At 37.5% G+C, this 24,392-nt stretch overlaps 1 long non-coding RNA gene across 5 annotated transcripts in view; it reads right to left on the bottom strand.

Moving 5' to 3' along the window:
• The window catches only part of LOC132683037 (uncharacterized), a 62,734-nt gene extending 38,850 nt beyond the window's left edge, over nt 1–23,884 (bottom strand). For 3 of the 5 annotated variants that reach the window (XR_013557789.2, XR_013557786.2, XR_013557785.2), the window contains exons 1-5: nt 23,757–23,884; nt 14,502–14,566; nt 10,299–10,403; nt 6,408–6,535; nt 4,031–4,132 (exon numbers count right to left, since the gene is read on the bottom strand). This is a non-coding gene — a long non-coding RNA (uncharacterized LOC132683037). Of the gene's footprint in view, nt 1–3,827; nt 3,895–4,030; nt 4,133–6,407; nt 6,536–10,298; nt 10,404–12,547; nt 12,757–14,501; nt 14,567–23,756 lie in introns of those variants that run through there. The other 2 variants (XR_009612015.3, XR_013557787.2) reach the window with 2 other exon arrangements.
• Nucleotides 23,885–24,392: the final 508 nt, after the last annotated feature.

The following is a 24,392-nucleotide window of genomic DNA, read 5'->3' as shown; positions in this document are numbered from 1 at the left end:
TTGTGAATGGTGTAAGAAAGTGGTTTAGTTTCATTCTTCTGCATGTTGCTGTCCAGTTCTCCCAGCACCATTTGTTAAAGAAACCGTCTTTTTTTCCATTGGATATTCTTTCCTGCTTTGTCAAAGATTAGTTGGCCATACATTTGAGGGTCCAATTCTGGAGTCTCTATTCTATTCCATTGGTCTATGTGTCTGTTTTTGTGCCAAAACCATGCTGTCTTGATAATTACAGCTTTGTAGTAGAGGCTAAAGTCTGGGACTGTGATGCCTCCTGCTTTGGTCTTCTTCTTCAAAGTTACTTTGGACATTCGGGGCCTTTCGTGGTTCCATACAGATTTTAGGATTGCTTGTTCTAGCTTTGAGAATAATGCTGGTGCAATTTTGATTGGGATGGTATGGAATGTGTAGATTGCTTTGGGTAGTATTGACATTTCAACAATATTTATTCTTCCAATCCATGGGCACGGAATGTTTTTCCAATTCTTTGTATCTTCTTCAATTTCCTTCATAAGCTTTCTATAGTTTTCAGCATACAGATTTGTACATCTTTGGTTAGGTTTATTCCTAGGTATTTTATGATTCTTGGTGCAATTATCAATGGGATCAGTTTGTTTATTTGTCTTTCTGTTGCTTCATTATTAGTATATAAGAATGCAACTGATTTCTGTACACTAATTTTGTATCCTGTGACTTTGCTGAATTTATGTATCAGTTCTAGCAGACTTTTGGTGGAGTCTATTGGGTTTTCCATCTATTTGCGATGTACAAGAGACTCATTTTAGACATGAGGATACCTTCAGATGTATTTGGACAAGAGAAAAACCTCTCCGGACCACAGACTGGGGATGAGAAATACAGAGGGAGCCAGTCGCTACTTTGCAAACAGCCTCAATAGCTAAGGATTGTTTTCAGGGTTGCGAGACTTTGTCCAGACCAAAGCTGGCCAAGTATGTGCACCAGCTCCAGGGCTGGGTAGTTATCTTGGAGGTGCATAGGGAGAGAATAGACCCCCTCCCTTGAGTACTGTGTGAAGAGGGTATATTGCCCCCAAGGACAAAAGACCCTGCAGGTGCCAGCCAAAGGCCCCTTGACAACTGGGTGGAGTGGTGCTACCCCAGAACTGGGTTTGTCTGGTGTGGGATCCTTTATATGGTGCATTCTGCATCCCAGCCAAGGGCCTAGGTGGTGAGGGAGACAGTGGAGCAGGGCAAGCTGACCACCTGCACTACTCTGTGAGGACTGCCTGAACAGCTGGTTTGAAACACCAAGTCTGGGGAAGAGAAATTGGAGTGTCACCATTTTTCTCCCCAACACCAACACAGTGGGGTTTCAGAGAACAGAACAGCGGCCCCCAGTGGAGGTGGGACCCACTTACACCAAACCCTGCCCGTCTGTTCCTGGTAATTTACACTGAGCAAGCCAGATGGCCTCGCCTCCTCCAGACCAGCACAGCCACTGGTCCCAGGCACCAACAGACAACTGTCTGAGGTTTTGTATGTTTATATTATTTGGTTTTGCTTTTTATTTTCTTCCCTTCTGTTCTCTTTTCCCTTCTGTTTCTTTCTACCCTCCTCTTCCCCCGCAACCTTTGGAATCAGGCTCATAGTTTCTGATTTGATTTTTGATCAATTCTTATTGTATTTCTATATCTGTATCTATATATCTATATCTATATACACACACACTGTATATATATATACATATATATAAAAATATATCTATATCTATATCTATATATCAATATATAAGTTTATATAGATATCTACATATAAGGCTATATCTATTTATCTATATATAAATTTATATATATATATGTCATATATATTTTTTTTCTTTCTCTGTTCTGGTTGTTTGTTTAATCAGGGATTTTTATTCTTTTAACACCTTTTCTGTATCTTTCTTCTTTATTTCTCTCTCTCTCTCTCTCTCTCTCTCTCTCTCTCTCTCTCTCTCTGGCTTAAAGCCTTATAGTTTCTTTGATTCTCTGTCTGGTCTTTTTTTTTCACCCCTTTCATCTTTCTCTTTGTATGGGATAATGTTCCCTCCCCCCTTTCTTTTTTTCTGTGGTTTTTTCAATGAACAAATCAAATCACACCTGGTGGAAGGTACAAACAATCCACCACTACGAGTAAGGAGGAGCTTTGCAGAGGACTGACCAGTGGGAGAGAGCAGCCAAATACGCAAAAACAGAGTGCATGCAACACACTCCAAAAACACTTCCTGAAGTGCCAGGTCCTGGACAGTGTATGACCCCTTTTTAATATAGTAGTTCTCACAGGTGCAGGATACATAGCAAGCTATTAAAACACATAAAAGACACAAACCAGGCCAAAATGACAAAATGCAAGAATTCTCTTCAAAAGAAATTCCAGGAAGAAATGACAGCCAGAGAATTGCTCAAAACAGATATAAACAATATATCTGAACAATTTAGAATAACAATCTTAAGACTAATAGCTGGATTTGGAAAAAGTATAGAAGACAGCAGAGACTCTATTGCTGTGGAGATCAAAGACCTAAGAAATAGTCATGATGAATTAAGAAATGTTGTAAATAGGTGTAAAATAAACTAGGTGCAGCGACAGCAAGGATGGAAGAAGCAGAGGAGAGAATAGGTGAAATAGAAGATAAAATTATGGAAAATGATGAAGCTGAAAAAGAAAAAAAGAGGGAAAGGAAATTACTAGATCTCGAGGGGAGAATTAGAGACCTAAGTGATTCAATGAAATGAAATAATATCCATATCATAGGCATTCCAGAAAAAGAAGAGAGAATGAGCCAGAAGGTTTATTTGAACAAATTATAGCTGAGAGCTTTCCTAATCTGGGGAAGGAAAGAGACATCCAAGTCCAAGAGGCATACAGAACTCCTTTCAAAATCAACAAAAACAGGTAAACACCATGACATATCATAGTGAAACTGGCAAAATACAAAGATCAAGAGAGAATTCTGAGAGCAGCTAGGGACAAACAGGTCTTGACTTACAAGGGTGGACACATAAGGGTAGTAGCAGACCTGTCCACTGAAACTTTACAGGCCAGAAGAGACTGGCAGGAAATATTCAATGTGCTGAATAGGAAAAATATGCAGCCAAGAGTCCTTTACCCCACAAGGGTGTCATTCAGAATAGAAGGAGAGATAAAGTCTTTCCCAGACAAACTGAAGCTAAAGGAGTTCATGACCACTAAACCAGCCCTGCAGGAGATCCTCTGCTTCCTTCTTCTCTGTGAGTGGAAAGCAGCAAAGACTACAAAGGACCAGAGACATTGCCACAAACACAAAACCTACAGATAACACAGTGAAACTAAGTTTGTATCTTTCAATAATCACTCTGAATGTAAATGAACTAAATGGCCCAATCAAAAGACAGGGTATCAGAATAGATTAAAAACAAAAACAAAAAACAAGATCTATCTACATGCTATCTACAAGAGACTCATTTTAGACCTGAGGATACCTGAAGATTGAAAGTGAAGGGGTGGAGAACCATTTATCATGCTGTTGGATGCTAAAACACACACATATACACTAAGAATCTACTCCTACAAGTAATTTATGAGAATTTCCCTCTGTTTATGCCCTTGCCAAGCCTGCATACTGGCTAAAATTTGACATTTTATTATTGTTATATTTGTTTTTTATATATAAAAATTGGTTAAAGAATTATTTCATATGTTTATTGACCATTTTAGATTTTTCTTATGTGAATATATTATTTATTTCACCACTGAAAACTTGGCTATCTTTTTTTCTTTTTCCCCTGACCTGTGCTAGCTCTTTACATTTTCTGGTGTCAAAGCAAAAATTGCACCAGACAAAAATAAACACACAAGGAAGACTTTATTCAAGGCCATTTCAATAGGGTAGAGGCCAGAACTCCGAATGAACTCAACTCTGTGGAATTGAAGGGCAGGGAAGTTCTAAGTATGGGGGTGAGACAGAGAACGCAGGTCATCTGTGTTTACAAACTAGCTTTACCCAGGAGAAAGTAAACTTTCTCATAGAGCTCTGACGGGAGGGAGACTCATACCTTCCCAAAGAAACTGGAGATACACGTGGGGTTCTGTCTCGCTTGAAGATTTCCAAGAAGTAGCTCCTGGGTCCTTGAGAAAGGTTTTCTTGGGTCATAAAGCTGTCAAGAGATGTTTTAAAATTTTTACAGAGAAGATTATAGGAAGATGGCAGAGTAGGAAGCACCAGGCATCTATCTCACCAGCTAGACAATAACTGCACTGGCACAATCTATCTGTGTAACTGCTTCGGAAATTTAGAGCCTACTGATTGCTTGACACTTCTACGGGAAGATATGATTGGTAAATCAAGGTTTATTTTGCTTAATCCCATCTCTTATCACTGCAGCAGCTACCTAGCCCTAGCCCTACTCATGGCACACAGCTATGCACCCACTCCATACACACAGCTTGTGGGAACCAGAATGTACAAAATGCACCCTATTCTCCAAATAGTTGGATCTATCCTTTAATTGCGGGCTGCGGCTTCCAGTTACAAAGGTACAGACAAAAAAAAAGCTGCGGCCATTGTTGCATTTCAGCCATCATTATGACCCGCTCCTCCACCCCCGCCCCACCCCAACTGAACTTCTGGGAGATTTAAAGGGTCAGTGCCCTTCTTCCTCATCATCTTTACCTGTCCCCCATTTGGGGAGCCAGCCATTAAAGACTAGAACATTCAAAACCCGTTGCATTTATGGGGAAAGTTAGAAAGTGACCATGTATTCTCAGGGAGAGGCACTATGGTGGTGCCTCAAAAAGTTAAAAATAGAATTACATCTGGTTCAAAATTCCACTTCTGGGTATATACCCAAAAGAAGTGAAATCAGGTTCTCGAAGAGATATTTGCACACTCATGTTCACAGCAGCATTATTCACAATGGCGAAAGTGTGGAAGCAGCCCAAATGTCCATCAAGAGTTGAAAGGATAAGCAAAATGTGTACATACATACAATGGAATTTTATTCAGCTTTAAAAAGTAAGGACACTCTGACATATGTTGTAACATGGATAAAACCTGATGACATTATGCTAAGTACAAGTGAGTCACAAAAAGACAAATTCTGGACGTTCCCACTTATGTGAGGTACTCAGCGTAGTCAAAATCCTAGAGAAGAAAGTAGAATGGTGGTTGTCAGTGTCTGGGGTGCAGAGTTTCATCTTCACAAGATTAAAAGGGTTGGATATGATGGTGATGATGGTTGCACAACATCATGAATATATTTAATAGCACTTCATCGTACACTTAAAAGAGTAAAGATGGCAAATTTGATGTTATGTGTATTTTACCACCATAAAAAAATACTGGAAAAAAAAGATTTACATATATCTCAAAGGGGCACAGAAAGCACTTACAAGCTTTCTAAAGAAAATGCTCTAAAACAAGTAGGTCAGGGCCTAGAATCAGGAAGAAGCTGAGGGGAACATTAAGAAAGGTTGTTGAATTCTATATTACAAATATTTTCTCCAGGTCTGCCACTGACATTTTAACTTATATGCTTTTTTTGTAAAAGGATTTTAATTTTTATAGAGTAATTAAGGATTTTAGGATTTGTATTGGTTTCAGAAGATTCTAAGTTTAAAAATATATTTTTCCGTTCTCTAATGCGTGTATTTCGGATATTGGTATTAATTCATCTGAACTTATTTTTAGAAACTAATATTTTTCTCCAAATTCTATGGCTAAATATCCTACTACCACTTATTTACAGGTCCATCCTTTCCTGTCAGTGTTAATGCCAACTTTATTTTATACCACGTGGTGTTAATCATGGGGCTACTACTGATCTCACTCTAGTCTGCCTATGTATCTGTTTAGAATTCATGAATGAGGAGAAACAGACTATGTAAAGAATAGTGAAAGAGAGTGTTTGGGACTGAGAAAACAGAAAACATAGAAGTTCCGAGATGGGAAGGATCTCGTTTTTTCAAGAAGGAACAGGAGATTGGTATGTCTAGAACGCAGTAGGTCAAGAGGAGAACGGTTCAAGATCAAGTTTAAAATATGAGGGGGGCAGATCACACGTGGTTGGTGGTGCTTCTGTCTAGTGAAACTCACAAGGAGTGTGGGTGGACACATTTGTGGTTACTGCTTTTCTGGAGAAAATTAGAGACAGGTAAGGTCTGTCTCTTCTCCAGGCCTCCCTGGACCTCTGTCCTTCTCAGACCAGTTACAGAAGAACCTCCATTGGATGGTTAGGGAAATCTCAGAAAAGTACAGTGTGGAGATTATGTGGAAGTTCAATCTAAATTACTTGCTCCCTTAGATTATGCAGAAGCTCTTCCAGACTTAGCTGTTGAAACGAGTGTCCTATATAACTTTCTCTCTCTAGACCCCAGGGCCCACTCAGTCCCATCTTCTCCCACAGCCCTTTTAAATTTTCCCCAGGTCCACACCTTTAGACATTCCGTAAAAAAACACACTGGTCTTCCAGGGATAAGGAGCTTCATCCTCTTCAGCACCTTACAAAGTTGTGAGCCGGTGGGATTTACTTATATGCCAGATTATTTTACCATAAAGATGCCTGAGGAGAAGGAGGAGACAGAAATCATCAGGTTCCATTAAAGTGTTACCTTTGGTTTCCTAAACTTTCAATATCCAATGACATCTCTACGTTATAGTATTTTCCTTCTTTTTAATGGCTTTTAATGTTAATATAATACGTGGATATTTAAAGATCTATACTGGTATCATGGATTGCAAGCAAATATCTGAAGAATAATAGAAAACCTCAGAGCCTTTGGTATTTTTGGAGTGGATGGGTGGGTACTGGTCATATATCCTCATAGGCAAAGTCTTAAAAATTTGAAGATGATTATGGTGATAAAACGTGCACTTAAATAATGTATACACGTATGATCACATATACTCTCCTATTTGAGTTTCACAACATCCTTAGAGATAGGTTTAATTATTATTTTCGCCACCTTACAGCCAAGAAACAAGTTCAGTAAGAAGAAATTGCTTTATTAATAACATATATGCACACAGAAGATGGATCTGGAAGCCAGTTTCCCTAACTTTGTAGCCCTTTCAGGCACACCATTCTGTCCTTATTCTACTAAAAAATTTTTTAACGTGTATTTATTTTGGAAGGAGACAGAGACAGAGTGTGAGGGGGGCAGGTGCAGAGAGAGAGGGAGACACAGAATTCAAAGCAGGCTCCAGGCTCCGAGCTGTCAGCACAGAGCCTGATAGGGGGCTCAAACCCACAAATGGCGAGATCATGACCTGAGCCAAAGTCGGACGCTCAACCGACTGAGCCACCCAGGCGCCCCTGTCCTTATTCTATTTAACTAGGGAGGCAGCAATATTGTCACTCTACTCTTTACATTTTTTTAAGGGCTACTATTAGGAAAACGAACAATTAACTCACTATTAGAAAAGCAAAAAACATTGTTACTTCTTAGTCATGAAGGCAGAAAGATTATGCTAACAGAAACTTGAACTAATGAATAACCTTTTATCATGAATTATAATGTAATACCTGTAACATCTAGCTGTAACAATATTTTAATTTTGTGAAGCTTTCTGTAGTACTGTTGGCACACTGATATGAAAATCAAGCAGAAAGAAATATTGAAAGAATCTTAATGGGAGCCATTACACAGATAACCTGCATCCTCAGAATATTTATAAGTCAAAGAGAAACTATTCCATTTCTCCATTTGAGAAATGAAGGAACTTTGGCCTGAGGGAAGCTTGAGAAGCCACTGATAGCTTTACGTGGACATATTTTTGGAATCTCCATGTTCATCTCCTCCTTTTCTTGTGATTCTTCTTCACCATTTCTCCTACCTCACCTGGGGTGTTTTCACGACAGTGTTCATTCAGATACATAAACGTTCCCCAGCAATATGCATTTTATTTATTTACTTTAAATTTTTTTTTCAACGTTTTTTTAAATTTTTTTTTATTTTTGGGACAGAGAGAGACAGAGCATGAACGGGGGAGGGGCAGAGAGAGAGGGAGACACAGAATCGGAAACAGGCTCCGAGCCATCAGCCCAGAGCCTGATGCGGGGCTCGAACTCACGGACCGCGAGATCGTGACCTGGCTGAAGTCGGACGCTTAACCGACTGCGCCACCCAGGCGCCCCGCAATATGCATTTTAGAATGGCCCTTACTGTATTTTGAAGATGGTTTTAGCTCTTCAGGGAAAACAAAATAAAGACAAGTCTTTAATTATAAGCTGAATTTCCAGGCAACCAGCGCTATTTCTACTGTGTCATTTAGTCATAGACATTCTTTTATGTAGACACTGGGTAGTGTATGTGGAATAGTGATCGTTTCTCTTGAGGATTATAATTTAAGAGCTGCTTGGGTGCACTGGAGATGATAACGTGCTCCCTTTGTTATAGTAAGAGGCTATCACACCAGTCAGAGTGGCTAAAAGGAACAAATTAGGAAACTACAGATGCTGGCAAGGATGTGGAGAAACGGAAACCCTCTTGCACTGCTGGTGGGAATGCAGACTGTTGCAGCCATTCTGGAAAACAGTGTGGAGGTTCCTCAAAAAATTAAAAATAGACCTACCCTGTGACCCAGCAATAGCAATACTAGGAATTTACCCAAGGGATACAGGAGTGCTGATGCACAGGGGCACATGTACCCCAATGTTTATAGCAGTGCTTTCAACAATAGCCAAATTATGGAAAGAGTCTAAATGTCCATCAACTGATGAATGGATAAAGATGTGGTTTATATATTCAATGGAATACTATTTGGCAGAGAGGAAGAATGAAATCCTGCCATTTTAAGCAACATGTAGAGAACTGGAAGGTATTATGCTGAATGAAAGAAGTCAGTCAGAGAAGGACAGACATTCTATGTTTCCACTCATATGTGGATCCTGAGAAACTGAACAGAAAACCATGCGGGAAGGGAAGGGGAAAAATAGATACAAACAGAGATGGAGGGAGGAAAACCACAAGAGACTATGAAATACAGAGGACAAACTGAGGGTGGATGGGGCCTGGGGGAGAGGGAAAATGGGTAATGGGCATTGAGGAGGGCCCTTGTTGGGATGAGCACTGGATGTTGTATGTAATCCAATCTGACAATAAATTATACTCATTAAAAAAAGAGGCTAGACTTTATATTCTTAATTCATAGTCGCTTCCTTTTATCGAAAACTCTTCAAAAACATAGGTCATTTGATTGTCTTGCAGCTAAAATTTAGGGAGAATAATACTTGGCATATAGTTAATAATGCATAGGGATACCAAACACGTATTTGTGAGAGAAAACACTCTTTCTGAGTTGAACGGATAATTTGCAACCTGCAAAAACACTCTGACAAACTGAGCCGGGCAAATTGGCCATTTCAGGTCAGCTTGGCTGTTCTTGATGTATTCAATGCTGAACAATGTCATAACAACACTGCATTTTATTTCTACAATCTCCATGCACTCTAAAGGAAGTCCCCTAGGTGCTAAATAAGACTAAGAGCAGTGAAAAGTTGTTGTACAATAAACTCACAAATAATTTAGCCATTCCAAGTGGATTTATAACATTCTTTTTTTTTTTTTTTTTTAATTTTTTTTCAACGTTTTTTATTTATTTTTGGGACAGAGAGAGACAGAGCATGAACGGGGGAGGGGCAGAGAGAGAGGGAGACACAGAATCGGAAACAGGCTCCAGGCTCCGAGCCATCAGCCCAGAGCCTGACGCGGGGCTCGAACTCACGGACCGCGAGATCGTGACCTGGCTGAAGTCGGACGCTTAACCGACTGCGCCACCCAGGCGCCCCTCCAAGTGGATTTATAATACACCTTTTGTGTCGTAATGACACAACACAACAAAGAAAACAAATCTCAAATTAGTGTGTGTGTATATAAAATTAAAATTATATATTACATGTAAATATATAATTTAAAAGCCAAGAAAAGAAAATTGGAGAAGAAAAAGAAAAAGGAAAAGGCAGTTGACTGGAATAGCGGATTGTCTCCTCAGAGTCAGAGGGTCCCATTTCTCTTTAGCAACAGGACAGATAGAGTCCTCTTGATTGATTTTTTTTCTGTGGTTTGAGCTCTGGTTCTGAGACTCTTTGTTGAGCATTCATAGCTAGATTAGGAGTCCAGATAAACTATGGTCCCTGTTTTAATTAAGACCAGGAGGCAGCCATAGGAGTTCTTTTGAAATAAATTACAGTGTATTTTCTCCATGAAGAGAATCAGGAAGCTAGAGCACAATAAGAAAGAGAATGAAAAGTAAAGGAAATGGGAAAATGCATTGGATGGTACCACTGATTGTTACCAAAAATTAATTTGTTCTTTTTTGTGAACCTTTTCATCAGGAGAGTCTCCATCAAGTGCAACATGATGTTTCCAATGAATGTCCTCAAGGCAATAGAAGTAAAAATTCACCCTGTGTTGCAGCAAATGCTCACCCTGAAATTGAACAGAAGCGATCAATTCAAGTCCAAACAATAACATTTAAACAAATAATAAGAAAGACTCCAGATCAGGGGATGATATAATTAAAAGGCAGCCTCTTGAGAACTGAAAAGGTTTGGGGTTTAAAAAAATCCAATTTCAATAAAAAGAAACCTGTTGAAAAATGTAATCATATTTCAAAATAATTCAGTTTTAGAGGAAAATACTTTTTTTTTTTACATATTCAATTCAGAATGGAATATTGAACCTGAGTATACAGAGGATAGCAAGGGCTGCTTTAGAGTGTTTTCATTATAATTGCTTTGATTTTCTTTGTTATGATTGCTTGCAAGATCTCTGAGGGCAGATGATTATTATCTCTATTTTTTTCAGAGAAAGAAATGGACACAGACACATCCAATGATATATACCCAAGTGGTAGAGACAGAAACATTGGTTTTGTGAGTCCTCATCACCAATGTGTTCCTATAAAACAAGCATTTTTTAAAAAGCAAATGACAACAATATTTTTATGAAACAGTTTCTGATTTAATATCAAAGTTTAATTTATATAATATATGATTTCTAAACTTTGGTCCTTAGTTTTGAGATTTGGAGCTGACATGTTTCTGATTAATGAATGTATGAATTACCTTGAGTGAATATGCCTGTGGTATTTTAGAAGTTTTGGGGGTTTTTTTTTGTAATTTTGAAATAATTTTAGACTTTAAGAGAATTGAGGGCACCTGGGTGGCTCAGTCAGTTAAGCATTCAACTCCTGATTTCAGCTCAGGTCATGATCTCACAGTTCGTGAGTTCAAGCCCTGAATCCGGCTCTGTGCTGACAGAGCCTGGTTGGGATTCACTCTCTTCTCTCTCTCTCTCTCTCTCTCTCTGCCCCTCCCCCAGCTTGCACGTGCATACACACATGCTCTCTCTCTCTCAAAATAAACACACATTTAAAAAAAATTGTAAAACTAGTACAAAGAATCCCTTATACCCTTTACCTAGATTCTTCAAAATATAACTAGAATTAATAAAGTCAGGAAATTAATCTTGATAATAATATTAATATTTAGATCTACAGACTGGTTTTGCCAACTGACCCACCAATGTTCTTGTACTGACCCAGGATCTAATGTAAGATGAGGATTCATTTTGTTGTCATGGATTCCTATTTTCCTTTAATCTGGAAAGGTTCTTTCATTGACCTTTGTCTTTCATAACCTTGATATTTCTCCAGAGTACTGGAGTGTTAATTTGTAAAGTACTTCTTGCTTTAGTCTGATGTTTTCTCAGGACTATGTATTTGTGCTAAGAATGCCTCAAAAATTCTGCTGTGCCTTCTTGTGACATCATGCTTATCTCACACTCATGATGCCCATAGGTCTTATTACTGGTGAAGCTAAGGTGATATCTGCCAGATTTCTACACGGTAAATTATTATTTTTCTTTTTGTATTTAGTATCATGTGGGGAGATGCTTTGGAATTATGTAAATATTTTATTTCTCATCACGCTTTTGCCTAGCATCCATAAATGATTCCTTACTGAAGCGACTATTGTATTTTGTATATTCTAAATTTATTAGTCGGAATTCTGCTTTCAGCAGAACCATACATTACCTACCATTTATTCATTCTTTCAATTTTTTAATCAGTATGAACTCGTGGCTTCTTATTTTAATGTATGGGTAATAATCTAGTACTATCATTATTTATTTATTTTTTTCCGGGGACATTTTATAAATCAATCTGTTGGAAGTGTCAGAAAAACAGGTTATAAAGGTGAATTGGTATGAGCTGGTAAGATCCCTTTTAGGGCTAAAGTTCTATGCTCTGGGTGTTCCCACATATTGGAATGTGTCTGAGGTGCAATTTGCTACCACGCCTTCCTTTGCTGGAAATATATTTATGAGCCTAGAGACCATTACTGGGTTTCAAAAGTGTTTTTTCTGCACTGAAGTCTGATGGTCTGCCCGTAGGCTAATCCTTGGGCTCAGCCAGACACTGCCTTGCTCTATTTCTAACCCTGCCTCAGGCTATCACCCAGATCCCTTCACTTATCCATTCCTTCTGCGCCCCGGAAAGCCCCAAACACTAAAAGTTCTTCAGCTTTATGTTTCTAATTTATCAAAATAATAACATCATCATTCCCCACTCAGGTGGCTCTTTGCAATGGGTAGGCTGTCATTTGGGTTCTCCTCATTAGCGATCCCGAGACCAGGATTCATTTGTCAGTAGTATTGCTTGAGCAGTTCAGATAACACAGGTGGAGACATGATAAAAGGCATGGAAAGCAGCCAGTGGAAGGTGTGCTATTAAGCCAGCTGACGTAGCATACAAGTTGAGCTAAATCCTACTTGGACTCTGGAAACAGATACAAAACACAGACGTCATAATTAGGCAATCTGAAGTATAAGGCAACTAGAGTATTTATATACTAATTCTAGAGAGCCAACGGTTGAGAGCTGCTCGTGGAGCTGTTAGTTCCTCAGTAGTCTCCCTGTTCTGTGTATGCACACACATGAGCACATAGATAGTGAGGTTTTCCATGGTTTCAGGGGGAAAAAAAAGAAGCCAGTGTTTTCAGAGTTTCAGATATGGGAAGTTTGTTATTGGCTAGAGACACTGAAAGATGCTAGAGTTATGGGTGAGGCAATGATAAGGTCTGCTACCCAAGTCCTTTTGTGTATTTTATTTAAGGCTCTAAAAGAATCATGCCCAAGTAGGGAGGACAGATATCATTTTCATTGTATAAATTAAATAGCTGAGATGTGGAGACGTGAGTGGCAAGCTTAAGGTCACATACTGTAATGTATGTACATAAAGGATAGGGCTAGACAACTGCAGCGAATAGGGGAAAAAAATACAATGTCTTCACATTTCCCTTTTTTAGAGTATGGAGTTGCTGGTATTAGGTTGACCCTTACAGGGAAGAGATTTGCTCCTTAGCTTTCTAAAGTGGACCCTGGGACCTCTCAGCCACAGGAAGTCCTCAGACATACTCCAAAGTGCAAAATGGCACGAACCATCCCCATTTCTCGGTGATTTACATTTTGCTGCTCTGCTCAATTGACACCACTGAGTAATGACCTATATTTCATTTCTTGCTGACTTTACCTGCACATTAGGCAGTTTCTATTAAAGTCCTAATGTACCAAAGCAAATGGCTGATCAGGAGATGGGCACATACAACCCCAAAGTTTCCTTAGAGTCATCCACCATGAGACCCAGTCAAGCTAATGCCTGGAATCTAAAAACTAGGAAATGCCTGAGCTAATTCAGCACTAAAAATAAAGGAAGTGCTCCGTATTTTTACTAGACATAAATGCAATTATAGATCTAAGAAGAACAGAATTACTGAACAGTCAAAATTATATTAATTCATTTATGTACTATTTTATTTACTATAAATAAATATTTATTTATTTAGCTTATTAGTTATAGTTCATTTATTGATTCCTATTATATGCCTAAATCTGTGTAAGCACCAACACTATAAAAATACATGTCATTGTCCTTGCTTTTATGAAACATACACTCTAGGGAAGTATGGAATGCAAGGAACTCCCTAAAAATTGGAAACACTTGTGACGCAAAATGGTAGTCTACAATAGAATACAGGGTGGCAGAAAATGAAACTGGAATGACAGATTGGATCCAGATTGTGAAGGGATTTTAATGTGATGACAGGGGTTTTGGATTGTTTTAGGTAACAAGGAATCAGTGGATGTTTCTTCAAAGCAGTGGTATGACTTAGAAACAATATTAAGAAAGTGAAGAAAATTATGACTCCCTCAATTAGGCAATCCGGTTCTTGAGCACTATCGTCTCCTTCAAAGAAATGCCCTGCTATTAAAAATGACCTAATGATTCTATCGGCCATTTGGTCACAACTTTTTAAATTTTTTAAAAAATTTAATGTTTATTTATTTTTGAGGGAGAGAGAGAGAAAGCAGGGGAGAGGCAGAAGATCCCAAGCAAGCTCTGTGCTGATTGCCTGACGTGGGGCTCACACTCACCCCAAGATCATGACCCAAGTCGAAGTTGGATGCATAACCAACTGAGCCACACAGGCTCCCCTTTTTGGTCACAACTTTTGAGTAACTTGCCTTGTTTGTTTTCTTTGAGGGCACATCCTTTGCTTGCTGATATTTCATCCATGATTCTGACCCACCTGTAGAAAGCATTAAAAAATCCATAGATAAATGAGGGGAATATTATAGGTTATGGATCTTTGTAGTGCTTTATCTCTCACAGAAATTTTTTTCAAAGGAAACTTCTGAGTATTCCCTGCAGAATAATTGTCTTATTGGTTCAGTGAAGCAATGAAAAACAGGCGATGAGAATGCCTAAGAAGAATATCAATACCAATAACATGTAAGTAGTGAGGTTTTGTTATATCCCAGACACTATGTCAGGTACTGCAGGCGGAATTGGGAGTAACACGGGTAGATTCCCCTCCATCCTAATCTGATAGGTGGGTAAATGTGGAGAAAGAGCTTAATCATGGAAAGAGCAATGAGATTTGGGGACTGGGATGTGAATGCCACATGAACACTGGGAAAAGTGCCTCACTTCTTGGTCTTAGCTTATCGTTTATAAAATGGAGATAAGATAGTTTACTTTTTATAACTCTCAATCCCCATTAATCTCTTTCCACTAACCCTGCTCTATTCAAGTATTTATCTATTCTTAAAAATGTATGACATGTTTCTATATTTGTTAATCTCTCCCCTCATTAACATACAATGTCCACCAGGGCAGAGATCTTAACCAGTCTTGGCTACTGTGGTAGACAGAATAATGTTCCTTCAGTGATGTCCAAGTTCATATTATATGACATGGTGAAGGGGAATTAAGGTAGCTGATTGAATTAAGCTTGCTCATCGGCTGACATTAAGATAGGGAAATTATTGATTATCCAGGATTTCAGATAGAACAACAGAGCTAATGGAAGTATAAAGACCACTCAGCATTGCTGGCTTTGAAAATCAAAGTATGAGTCCACAAACCAAGGAATGTAGGTGGCTTTTAGAAGCTGGAAATAGTAAGAAAGAAGGTCCTCCCCTAGAGCCCCAAGCAGTAACACAGACAGCTGACACTTGATTTTAGCCCAGCAGGACCTATCTTGGACTTTTGACTTCCAGAGATGTATGATATTTTTGTGTTACTCTAAGCCACTAAGTTTATGACAATTTGTTATACCAGCCATAAGAAACTAATATTGCTGCTCAGGATTTTTTTTTCCTACTACTCTGTCACTTACTGTCTAGCATAGTGACTGTAGCACAGCAACAAATAAATATGTGTGTATGTGTGTGCATGTGTATTTTATAAATTAGTGAAGTGATATACAATCAACTGGAATATAATGACACCACTATTTATTTATTTATTTATTTATTTATTTATTTAGTTAGTTAAAGTTTATTTATTTTGAGAGAGAGAGACAGAAAGACCATGAGCAAGGGAAGGGCAGAGAGAGAGAGGGACAGAGAACACCCCAAGCAGGCTCTGCGCTATCAGCACAGAGCCCAATGTGGGCCTCAGTCTCACAATTAATGAGATCATGACCTGAGGTGAGATCAACAGTCAGATGCTTAACCAACTGAGCCACCCAGATGCCCCAATGACACCACAAGTTAAGGGCACAGAAATCTACAAGTAAAACACACATAGATATGAGCATATAAAGGCCAAATATGTATCAAAGAGATTTAATGTAAAATTATTTCATTAAAATTATATTCATTATTTTACACACATATAGAATGATATGTACTATTCCACAGAACGTATCTTAGTTTGCTTTGGTTTAGGAACACAAAATTTTACGTAACATATGTTAAGGAAAAGGTGCTGAAAGACCTTCTGATCAACTATTATCACAAGTTTTTGTCAATTACTGCTATGTAAAACCCTTCCGGCTTTTAGAATTACATGAGAGCCTAGGTGACATCGCTGAGAACAGAAATAAAGGAAGTACAGTCTTTTCTAAGTACAATAACACTGATAAGGCACAACACCCTCTTGATATTAGTATTTTCTTAGCAGTGTTTCCTTCTCACCATTACTGTCATTCTCTTCTAGCTCCATTGTAAAGAGAACTCATTACATAATCACATTTTAGTATTGATATTCCTTTCCCCTAGACCAAACATCAAGCACCTCACTAATCTTATTTCATCATAGCTATAACATATGGAAACAGAAAATAAACAAACATAGGCACAAGGTAAGCCTGAAACAGATTTTTGTGCCATAAAATAAGAGATCACTCAGTGGATGATGGAAATATGTTAAAAATTCTCTTGAGCCATTTCAAAGGGCTCCAAGTAGTCAAACCTGAGACAACTGGAACATAAAAATAAATTATATTAATGGTTTATATAATCCATTGAAGAAAATAAAAATACATGAATTCAAAAAGATATAAATAAATAAGTGGAAGGAGAAAGGAAATCTCTTTCTTAAAAACAAAAACATCAACTAATAAGTACAGAATAGATGATAGAGTCAGTCATCCATGGATACTAATATTAGTGAATGAAAGTTTGAGGAGGAACAAGGTATGTATAGTATCAAAGTATTACCCCACAGATTACTATTAACTACAAAGGGAAAAAAATAATAGCATCACAGTGGAGAAATACGAAAGAAACCATTTGAACAGACAGCCAAGGTTATCACTAGTTTTGAGGTAAATCAACACCATGTTGCCAGGATATGCTAGGAAGAATATAACATTTCTGGGATATTCCTGCCACAAATGTGTATAACTTGAATAAAACTGTGAAGAAATATTAGACAAACCTAAACTAAAGCACATTCTGTACAATAACTGACCTGTGCTATGTCAAAATATCACACTGAAGAAATTTTCCAGATAGAATAATCTAATAAAAAATGACAAATAAATGTAATTTATGACCTTAAATTGGATCCTGAAACAAGGGAAAATAGCATAAAGGATATTGTTGGGGCAACTGATGGAATTTAAATAGTGATTGAGAATTATGTGAAAGTACTAAATCAATTTTAAATTTCCTGCTTTCCATAACTGTACTGTGGCTAAATAAGAGAATATCCTTATTCTTAGGAAATTCACACTGAAATGTTTAGAGATAAAGGGATATACATGTCTAGCTTAGTCTCAAATGGAGCAAATACAGAGAATAGGTGAAGGCAAGTAAATGGTATACAAGTTCCTTTAAGTGTTCATGTGACTTTTCTGCATATTTGAAATTACAACAAAATTTAAAGGTATAAGCAATACCAGTAGGTTTAGATTTTACAGTTTCCAGTGCCAGTAGTTCATAAAGACATGGAAACACCATGAGCTGGTGGAGGCGGTATTTGAATTGCTACAATGGCTTTGGAAAGGAAATTGATAGCATCTAATAACTGATGATTTGTATCCTTGTGGTAGGCTGAATAATGTCCTCTCAAAGATATCCACCTCCTAATCTCTGAAACGTGTCATTTTGTGTAATAAAGGGACTTTGCAATGTGATTAAGTTAAAGATCTTGAGGTGGGGGGCTAATCCTGGATTATCTGGGTGGGCCCAACATAATCACAAGGGTCCTTTTAAGAGGGAGACAGAAGTGAAGGGTCAGAAGCAGAAAAAGATTTCAGTTTGGTGAAGAGAAAAAAAGATTCGCTCTCTGAAATGTAGGTGCAATATGATACCATATATGTAAATTCTTAAAACAGTACTCTATATTAAGGATGCATATATATGCAAAAATATACGTTATAACATGAAATCACGTACAGAAAGGATGCACATTCAATCAAGCATTACAACTGGAAGAGGGAGGGGGACTGAGATTGAGGAGAGGCTACCCAGATGATTTGGTCAAATTAACATAAAAATGAATACGACATGATTAATAGATATGAACAGTGAAGACAGAGGAGTCAGTAAGACCAGTATTTTGTAAACTCAAGTAAGTATTTGTTGATAACTGTAAGCGGGAGTGGTAATAAAAAAGGAAGAAGAACATGTTTTTGAGAAAATGAAATAATTTCTGGTTTAAATCTCCAACATTTGAACACTTTCTCTAAGATGTCTACAGGGAATGATGCAAATATATCTATGATACTACCACTGTCCTCAAGATGACTATATTCTGGACCAGAGGTAGGCAAAATTATCCTGTAAATGATCAGACAGTAAATATGTGAGGCTTTGAAAGCCATTTGTTGTCTATTGCAACCACTCATTTCCAATGTTATTGCATGAAAACACATGTAAACAACATGTAAGCGAACGGGTGTGGCTCTATTCTAAGAAAATTGTATTATAAATACAGGAACTTGGCCGAATTTGGCCCACAAGCTGTAATTTGCTGTCTCCTGTTAGACTCAATATTTTACATTTCTTCATGTAATAACAGCTATAGTTGCACGAGTCTATTGATTGAAAAAATATACAAACATGTATAAATGTATGGGTCCCCTTTAAGAATTCCATTCCTTCCAAGGGGCTGAAGGTTTAGGTCTGGGGAACCACCATTATGATGGAAGTAAATTAAGTGTGCAAATAATTAAAACGCAAAACTGAACACACTAGAAAAGAGATTTGAACAGAGGTCTTGGGAATTTACCTAGGAAAGTAATCAATAGGGTGCTGGAGAATGTTTGGCATATGAGTGGGGTGTGGCTAGATGCGTACAGGCTGAAAATTACATGAGCCAAGAAAGGCATGGAGCCCAGCGAACATGTGGTATATAAGCAAGGGGGGAGCATAGGGGTGATGTTGCTATTTGGTAAATGTGTAGACTACAGGAAGCGGTGGGGGTTAAAATGCTCTCACAGAATGTAATTTGGAAATTAGGTCTTTAAGGGCCTTAAGCGTTAAGTCTAAGACCTATGTTTTTGGAATCTGTAATTTCTCACTACTACATAAATCTTAGGATACTCTATTAATTTGCACCATAAGACATTTCTAAATGTTCAGCTTGCTGGGCAAATGGCTGAAATTGCTTTCAAGATACAGCATGTTTTTTTTTTAATCTTTTTCATTTTATTATTTTTTTTGGCTTATAACACTGGGGAAAAATGTGTTCATAAACTCCAAGACCTTTTAAGATATCAAATGCATTTTTAAAAACTGATGAATAATAATGAAAATGACCTAAGAGGTCTCTCACTCTATCTTTCTGCCAGCTTATTGTTGCCCATATTAATATACTTTGCTGTCTCTTATCTACTCTGGTTTAAAAATCCACTAGGGATAAAACTATTGAAATAATTTGCAGTTTCTTCCCTTGACAAGTTATCATTGTGGTCAGATCAATTTCTGTTATTTTCAGAGTAAATTTTTTAACACCAGTGTATAATTCCTTGCTTTGTTGCTAAGAAAGAGGTTCCTTCCTCTCAAGATTTGTTTATTGCCTCTTTTTGTATGCTTTCCACACGTAGCTTAATAGTTCATCATATTATAGCTTCATAGTTAAATCATATTATACTATGCAAATCCAGCAATACAAGCATTTCTTTATATATCAGACTTCTGTGACTCCCTCCCATGATGTATTATGTTAGCAGGAAAAGCCCAAGAACATCACCAAAATATTGCCTTCTCTGTTTCTTCTAACTTATTGGAGTTTGGTACAAGAAATAGTGTCTGATGTCTACCTACATGACAGAAAAATTACAACAATTTTAACAGGAATGGAAAAAAAATACTGCCATGAAAAAAAAAAAGAAAAAAAGAAAAGAAAAATACATGACTTTTTCAATTTTCAGGGTAAAAGCATGTTTTGGATTATGTGTATGTTTCTGTGTTTGTGTGTGTGTGTGTGTGTGTGTGTGTGTGTGTGTGTGTATTGTGTGTATGTGCATGCTTGTGAATGTAGATGAATCATATAGTATCCCAGAACTCTAGTTAATCGGAAGAAAATAATATTAGCAAGAAGTGTTATACTATGTTTAAGTATCAGTATTTTTATTTAAAAAGAACAACCTAATTTGGGGTGTACTTAGTGTTTAATAGTTCTCTGCAGAAATCAATGGAAAACAAAGTGAGAGTCTTGTAGGCAAAGAGGGAATTGTGGGAGACAAGGTCAAACTAGGCAACCAAAAGGAGAAAGAGTGGTATTTGTGATCATTTTTTGAGCACTGCTTCTCAGAGACTTGAATACTTGCTTCTAACTAATTTCCCACTGTCATTAATAACATGTCCTCTCTGACCTGAATACAATATCCTTGTCCTTGGTCGTGCTTCTGGTTTGTTTTTATCTCTACTATATAGCAGTTTTCAATATATTATCATTCTGTGGGTATCTCCTTTACTCTCCCTTCCAGGTCATTGCCAATCATTGCCAATAGAACGCCACCCTTGTTAAATACAATCCCATTTGTCTCATGAAGGAATCTTAGTGTTGAGCTGTTTGCCCAAGTGAAACCATGAGAAAAAGTTTTAGCCCATTTTGCGTCAATTCTTTTAAGTGAAAATGTCTTCAATCCCGTATTAATAAATTTTGTAGGAACCAAATTCAAAATTTTTAACATATTCCTTCCCCCCATTATGTGTTAATTCCATCAACAGAAGCAATTAAATAGGTTTGGTTTCTTTATTCTTAATAATTTTAGCATCTCTTCATTCATGACTCTTTATGAGGTAGGTATATGGAGGATTTCTTTAGTATTTTCAGTGTTAGAATTTTTTCTAATGTTTAATAGTTAAAAATAAGTTAGCAAACCTTGAATTTTTTATTCCAAGCAACTTAGATTTGTCAATTTCAAGAAATATACATTACTGGACATGGAACAGTCAACATCATTTATTTCATTTTGAGATATTCAAATAGTTAGCTAGAACTGTGCATTTACACCTTGTCTCTGTCCTTTTACATGAGTATCCCTCTCTGAACCAGGTGGACATATGGAACTGCTCTGGATTCCAAATCAGGGGAAACGAATGTTAAAATAACTAGGGTTTTCCATTTATATTCACATTTCTACAGATATACATAACAGATGCACAGTAAACTTTGTAGTCTTTTCCTATGTCCCTTTGCATGGATTTTAATAAAATATAAGCTTTTTAAATCTGTTTCTGTTTTAATTATATACGTTTATTATGAGAGACCATTAGGGAAAAATCCCCACATAGTATCTGAAACTCTCCAAGACTATGAAGTATCAATATATTTTTCTTATATAAAGCAGTGTGGATAATAAACAATTTATGCCGTTTATTTCACAGTTGCAAGTAAAAAAGACAAGCTTTGCAGGTTTGTATGTTGCATGTTTCCAATAAGAAAACTGAACATGAAGAGTCAGCACACACTTTGTTTAGAATTCACATAAGCTTGCTTTTTCCACATGTCTGTTTCTACAAAAAGAAGGAGAATGAGAACGAGAGGAAGAGGAGGAGGAAGGGGAGGAGGAAGGGGAGGAGGAAGGGGAGGAGGAAGGGGAGGAGGAAGGGGAGGAGGAAGAGGAAGAGGAGGAGGAGGAGGAGGAGGAGGAGGAGGAGGAGGAGGAAGAAGAAGAAGAAGAAGAAGAAGAAGAAGAAGAAGAAGAAGAAGAAGAAGAAAAAGGAAAACACTTGTCTATTAGTGTCCAGACTCAAACAAGAAATGTTTGCAACTAGAAATCATTAAAGTCCTTAATTTCTTCCCCATGAGGATTAAAGAAATTGGAATCTTTTAGAATATTTTGTTAGAACAGTCACATTCTAAATTCCTAACAGGTCAGCTGCAGGTTCTGAAGGAAGTATGAAAGAAATCACACACCTAAGCAAGCTTGTGCTGCATCACCTCCAAGACCCAAGACTGTTCAAACTATTAAAAATTCCACATTTGACGGAAGCCGGAGACAATGTTGAAAAAGCTAAATAGTCCTAGCCATTATAATTTATAAAGGTTAAAGGGAGACAGACCCACAGAGAACTAAAGGACCGAATAAGCTTTTGTCAGGGTAGGAGAGACACCATCATTAAATCTTTAGATATCATTTATACAGTTTTGTTACAAAGGTATTTTTTAATCTTCAGTCAATGAACAACTATATATTGAGTATCTACAATGTAAAAAACTGTGATAGGGTTCTGTTGGATGGCCCATGGGGTGGGCAGAATTCTAAGATGGTCCTGGAAATTCCTGCTTCCTGTGTACATGCCTCATGTAATTCTTCTTCCCGAACGTGGGCAGAATATGTTGATATGATGGTGTATCAGTTCAGGGATTTTTGTAGGTATGATGATGTTACTAATCAGTTGACATCCAGTTAATCAAAGTTAATTAAAAAAAAAAACAAACTCACTAGGCCTGTGAGAAAGGAGTAGAGGAACAAAGAGAAATGGAAAGGAAATGACAGGGAAAAAAAATGTTTCTATTGCCACAGAAAGAGCAAGCAAAAAGTATTCCAAACCCAGGATGATAAAAGGGCAGCTCTTGGAGAAGAAAACAGATTGGTCTTCACTGGGCTCCCACTGAGCTTTGGAATCATCAGCAGCAGGTTTAGTTTAGGAATTTTGTCAAAATGATTCTCAGATAAGACAAAATTCTGCACACACGAATACTAATTAAAGAGTTCATTTGGTTCTGCCTGGCCCACCTTGCCATCATCACCTGTCTCCTCCATACCAACACTCCTCTCAACACATAGGTATTAGTACCTGTCCCTGTCCCTGTCCCTAATGTACCACGCTTGGTTTAACTGCTGTACCTTTGCAAACACTATTTTTGCTCAGTTTTGGTCTCCTTCCATTGGCGGCTCTGCATTTACAAGGAACTTTCATTGGATATAGTGAATACCTCTGTCATAGCATTGATCACAATTTTGTGATTATCCATTAGCTGATCTCTTTCACTCTGCTATAGCTGCTTTAAGCTTATGTAACAAATATTTAACCTCTGTACCCTTAGCCTATCAAATGTCTGACACGTATTAAGTGAACAAGATCTGCTTTATGAATGAATTGGTATGACCAAACATACATTTTTAAAAACTGTGAATCATTACATGGTTTCCCATTCTGTCCGTAGCTGCTTCCCTAGGGTCAAGAAGACATATATTTTATGAAGCACTCTAAAGCAGATGGTGTAATCTAAGAGAAGTTTTGGGAATCGTGGAAGGGGAGCCACATGAAAGTGTCACACTTGAAAGTAGGGTCAACTTGCTGTGACTAGAGAAAATCAGAATCGAGGAAAATGTTGCAAAGCGTACAGTAAAAGATTTACCAACAATGCAGCAGAGGGATATTTTTTTCAAAAATTTTTGCACTTCTCTAGTATATGAAGTGTCAAACTTAAAGTGCTATGAATGGTACATAGAAACTTCAGCAGATCTTTCTATTTAAATGTAATCCTGCTGCTAAAACAGACTCTATTTTGAAATATGACAATACCTTCTGATCTCTTTTCCCTTGTTTTTCATTATGAAGTACATTTTCAGGATAATAGGATGTCTCTCTTTTAGTAGCACATCTGTTCCTACTCCATTGTCTTCTCTTGAAATCCTAATTTCCTCTTTGGGAATGTATAATTGGTGGCAAGTAGAGATGATTATGATGTAATAAACAGAAACGATGACTTCAGGTGGGTAATAAGAGTTAAGAAACCAAGGTTTTTGCTTCCAAGTAAATTCCTCTGCTGATTGAAATGAGGAAAAACGAAGCCAAAGTACGTACAATGCCTGAGCAGAATGCCTCAGAATTGAATGGCTTCTCTTAGACTATCTCTGATTTGAGGCTGTCTATTCCTTATGGCTTGTGTCCCAGCTGTTGTGGCTAAAAACCTTTGTTATTGTCGCATATACATATAATGCATGTGTGTGTGTGTGAATCTCAAATAGTTTCAGTTTATTATTAGATAATATAAAGAGGAAAAACTTTCTTTGGAACAGGCTTGGGTTGAATCCTGGCTGGAACACTTTTTTCTGTGACTTTAACCACTTTGAGCCTCAGTGCCTGCTTCAGTAAAACTTCAGATGAAAATATCAGATTCTTTATTCTGAACATTTTATATAATACTTTAACATGCAT

The sequence above is a fragment of the Panthera onca genome, chromosome C2 (assembly GCF_046562875.1).
Source record: "Panthera onca isolate mPanOnc1 chromosome C2, mPanOnc1 haplotype 2, whole genome shotgun sequence".
Lineage (NCBI taxonomy): Eukaryota > Metazoa > Chordata > Mammalia > Carnivora > Felidae > Panthera > Panthera onca.
This window is presented reverse-complemented; position numbering and strand designations above follow the sequence as displayed.